This window comes from Leptidea sinapis, chromosome 47 (genome assembly GCF_905404315.1).
Source record: "Leptidea sinapis chromosome 47, ilLepSina1.1, whole genome shotgun sequence".
NCBI classification, from domain to species: domain Eukaryota; kingdom Metazoa; phylum Arthropoda; class Insecta; order Lepidoptera; family Pieridae; genus Leptidea; species Leptidea sinapis.
Genome location: NC_066311.1, coordinates 2,822,735 through 2,828,251, shown reverse-complemented (window position 1 = coordinate 2,828,251; position 5,517 = coordinate 2,822,735).

Here is a 5,517-nt window from a genome sequence, read left to right as displayed (position 1 = left end):
ACAGCTGATGTCTTTAACAGTTCTTTTAATAACAGAAATTAACATTATTAGAATATACTGCAGAAACTAAGGTACATAAGAAACTAAACATCTTTTTTAACAAAATGAAATTTCAAAAAAAAATAATTTATTGTGAATAATGATAATTTAATACAAAGTAAGGCCTCCTCTGCATTTTAGAACTTGTCGGCAACGATTATTCATTGAATTAATGAGTTTATATTATCTTGCGATATTCGCTCCCATGGAATTGTAGCAAATCCTTCAGCTATTGGGTTGTTGTCTCTCCGTCCAAGTCCTTCAAAACACGTCTCTGGAGCATGTCCCATGCGTGCTCGATGGGGTTGCGGTTGCCAAGTATTGACTGGTTCGTCGAGCTGTATGTGAACGCGCATTGTCATGCATTAACGTAAAATCGGAGACAAAGGTTTGTGCAAATGGATGAACATAACGTCTGGGAATATCCTCAACGTAATTTTCAGCGTTCATGTTTCCATTTACAAAAACGAGCTCAGTTCGCCTGTTCTTCATAATACCCGCCCATACCATAATTGTTGAGCCGCTGTATGGATGAACTTTCTGAATGCACCTGAGCCTTTCAGTATTTCCGGGCCGACGGTACACTAGCACCCTTCTTGTATCAGGCCTAAATCCGAATCGCGACTCATCGGAAAACATAATTTTATCCCATTGTTCCTGGGTCCATGTTCTGCGTATCGGTGGGCACCTAATTAGGCATCGAGCTCGTAGGCCTTACTCATGCAGTCGATTTCGCACAGTTTGGGGACTTACATCAACACCACTTGAATTTTGTAGCCTCAAACTTATCTCTCGAGCGGTTAACATCGGCTGGCATCTTGCAGTCATTTGTATGTACCGGTCTTGCCAAGTGGTTGTACTCCTTTTACGGCCTGAATGCTGTTCAGCGAGTTCCCTTGTATTATTGTAGCGCTGCCAAAGACGACAAATTACACTTCTATGGATGCCAAAATGCCGAGATACCTGAGATTGATTACTTTCCGCTTGCAACATCCCTACAGCTCTTTGCATTTCATTTGCCGTCAAATGACGTCGCTCCATGACGTAAAGCATATCTAACAATTCAACTTTGTCGCTAACTTTATTTAAAGGGTTGGTAAAATTATAAAATCAAGACTAAACGTAGCAATACAAACGCACTTAAATTCAAACAAACTCCCTTTCATTTAATTTTATGAAAAAAACAAAACATAATCGAATTTTTTTTACAACCAGCCAGTATGTCATCAATTTTGAGTGAATAAAGACTTAGAAATTAATTAATATGACTGGTAAATTTGTAATATCGTGCATGTTGCTTAGACTTTTTTGATGTGTATATTTGAAATATACTCGATTATATCATACAACTAAACTTATAAAAATGTTTAAAGTTTCCTTATTGAATCTGCAGTCCTGTTGTAGGCAGATCTGGAAAGTTCTTGAAACGTCGGGTAACTAAAATAAAAATATATCTTTTATCTACACCCATGCTTTAAATCCTCTATTAAAGACTCTGAAACAGTTAGCTTATTGCCAACATTAAAACACCCAATGTTCTAATAACCATTACATTACCCAAAAGAGTGTTGTAATGTTGTACTGAATTTCATAACAACACTCCTATGTTTTTTTTTTATCCCTTCATGCGCAAAGAGTTTCAACATACAGCCACATTCTTATTGCTCGATGCGTGGTATCTGAATGAATTTTAAAAAAAAGAACATTTTCGTTTACGCGCGCTCCTCACTCCCAGAACGTCGCGCGCCGTAAAAAAAAGTACGTTATTCGAATCCCCGCCATTTTTCTTCGATATTTTTATTGCTTTGTTTACAAAACATGAGCGATTCATTTTAAGCGCTGCAAAAGAACATTATATTCGAGTGAATTTTAAATATTGCACTATGCAAAATGTAAATTACTACTAAAATAAATAATTATTGTTTCATTAATACTTATTTTATTTGTATATAATCAGTAATGAGTGATATTAGGTTACTACTAGGACTGGTCTTTTAATGTTAGCAGTAAGCTAATTGTTCCAGAATCTTTTAAAGGATTCATATTATGGGTGTAGATAAAGTCTTGTATGCAACTGTTGATAATTAGGTATTAAAACACTCATGTGATACTATTATCAAATCCACATTCGTGTTTTAATACCCCTTATTATACAACAGTTGCATAAATAACTATTACGCAACAATCTTCTGCAAAAACAGTTACAATTACACGCGTTTAAATCCATTCAAAGTTTTATCTAAATTTCGTTATAATGAAATATCGTACAATACAATTTATTATTTAATAGCCCGAGGGCGGTTACTCCATTCCCAAACTGTGGTATCATTCAGAAAGTCATTTATGTATTTGTCACCTTTACCACATGGGAGCGTGCTGTAAAAGTCGCCCCACAAAGACTTACCAACTCGACTTAGCCGAGCAATAAGCATTAAATGAGTTTATGTTTGTTCCTGGTGTTAACATTATGGCTATGACAGTTTCTAGTAAATTCACTTATGCGCCTATGTACATACATAACATTATTAAGAATATATTGAGAGGCAACAGATAAATGTTTTAGGTAGGTGATCACCACCGCTGACACTCTCACAACATCACAAGAATCACAGACGCGTTTGCTGACTTTTAGGTGGTTTTTTGAAAGTATATATTTCGTATCAAAAGCTTCTAATATTTCTGCAGATATTGTTATTTAAAACAATTTGTTATAATACGAAAGGCATGTGGAAATATTTTTGTTTTGTTAATTTGGATATGGCTCGCTAGCTCGTAATTACGATTCAGAAATCGATGGGGAACAATAACTAAGCCTCCGTCTGTCCTTCTGTCAGCAGGCTGCACCTCATAAGCCGCAGTAATGGCACTGTAAAAAAATTGAGTGTGTATTTCTCATAGACTTAGAATATACTTGCCTTTGATTAAGGATTGGTCTCCGCTTCGCTCCAGCTGGATACCGCACTACCTAAGAACAATAGCTTTTTATTACGGTAACTATAAGGTGCTTGTGTTCGTGGCATCTTGATACGCAATTTTGTTACATACGCTTCGTGTTATTTTACATTGAAATTAATCAAATACAATATATTTACTGATGTTAATTGTCCTTTTTATTTCTTTTAGTATAATTTTTACAAAGTTTTACTATGCAATCCGGCATTTTAGTATCAATTATTAGCAAAGTTTAACAGAACATGTGGCACGTCGAGCCTGGCTCGAGTACGACCACTTGGGCGTAGTATTCGTTGCCGCACTATGCGACTTCACCAGCGGTATCTAGTTCGGTTTAGTATTCAAAATACTAAGAAGCTAATGCCAAGCAAGGGGGGCTGTTTAAGACTTGTCAATAAAAATTTCATTGACAGTAGATTCGCTTTCCTTTTCTATCTTGCTGTTTCCACGTTGGAAATGATCTTCTCTCTCGCACCCTATATTTGTGTGGAATTTGCTAATATAGTCTTGTATTTTGTTATTCACTTCCTTTTTTTTCTTTTTTTCATAGCTGAGAACTTTTAAAGGTTCAAAACACCGTTCAGATAAATCTTCATAGAGTAGTTTCTGTAGGAATTATTAATTTATTTTGAAAAATATCTCCTGGTAATAATGTTGCAAATTGCTGTAGTAGTCCATAACTCACGTGTTTTTTTTATCTTTGTGTTGATGTTTAATTATTTTGTTACATCACATAGAATGTAATTAATATTAGGGGTATGAGATAAACGATTTGTACTGAAAAATTTAAATTCATTTCTTTAATTCATTAATATTATAACATTAATATTTATTTAATCACAATAATTACCATTATTATCTTTAAATTGCTGCCACCAAATAGGAAGGTCATTTATGCCTTTGCGATAGAACTGTGGTGATCTAGTTCGACAAATTGTGTGAAAGCATTTTGTACTGCCCCCTGAGAAGAAAACTTTTTATCACGTAGAAAATTTTCCAAAGCACGAAAAAATTGGTTGGAGCAAGGTCTGGTGAATACGGAGGGTGACGAATGGTTTCCAATTGCAGGTCCCGTAGAGTAAAATCGTGCTGTATGAGGTCTCACGTTATCACGGAGCAAACATTGTGAAGATCGATTCATGAGTTGGGGCTGTTTCACTACTAGTTTTGCTATCATTGTTCGGATCTCGGCATACATCAGCCGTTACTGCTTGACAGTATCGGAGAAAGCTAAAGTGAATAACTGACATGACTCACAAGCTGAGACCATAAAAACAGTTACCATTACCATTTTATTGGTAAGCTTTGCTTTAGGACAGTACTGCGGCGTTTGCCCTGGGATCAGCCAAAGCATTTTCACTTACGGTTTAACGTAAAGAATCCACTTTTCATCACATGTCTCAATTCGATCCAATATATCTTCATTTCTGTATTTCTGCATATCAGTTAAATCATGAGGCCCTCCTTTATATATTTTTTTTAATGATTTGACGCAAATGGTAAGGTAACGTTAAACCATGCTGCTAATTCCTCGGTGGTTTGGTTCGGATCAGTTTCCACCATCTCTTTCAATTCATGGTTATTCATCTGTGTGAGCAGTCATCCACATGGCTCGTTCTTCAAATCAAAGTTTCCATTACTAAAGTGTTTAAATCGAAATTGCACGATGCGTTCATTAACAGTCTCTTCTCCAAACGCAACGTTGATATTGCGAACTGTTTCTGCCGCTTTAGTTCCGTGTCGGAACTCGTATTCAAAAATCGCTTGAATTTTCGAAGTATTCATCTTTCTTGTCGAAGCTCAATAAAAAAATAACGAAAAGTCGAGAAACAAATGTTGCATATTTTTTAAAAGAAGAACTAATAACATAGGTACCATGTGAAAAAAGTTTCATTCAACAATCTCAAACCATGAAGGTTCTATGTGTATTCGAAGTACCTATAACAATAAAACGGCAATTAAATACTTGAACCCCTATTATTATTTGATTGAGTGGTAATGAATTTCTTGCCATACCTTCTCAGAAAAGCTCAACCTTTTCGAAGTGGTACTAAGTCATAAGTTTCATTTGTTCGATCTAAATGATTAAAGTGATATTGATATTGTTTTAATTTTACCAGTCATAATACTAAAAGTCCGTTGTGTATCTGATCCCAGTTGTGTTGCAGTAGTTGGTTGTAATGTGATTTTAAGAAGCTCTCTAACCTCCGGAGTTTCAAATCTAATTGAATTTCAGTTCCAATCTTCAGGCATCTATTTTTATATATTTTATTCAAAGTGAATTAATTCTACACTCATTCTTCTCCCTTAGTTATGTATTTCAAGAATGGCAATAAGATAGAGCCTATAAAACCCAACCAAGCGTTGTTTAAGATAAATTCAATCAAATACAACCTAAAATCATCTTGACCTTTATTTTCACTGTATTCAAATTTAGAACTTAGGTATTTGTTAGTGGCGTCTATTTTTTTATATGAACTTTATATTATATTTATTTGAGTCGTGTAGATAATGTACAGTATTGCC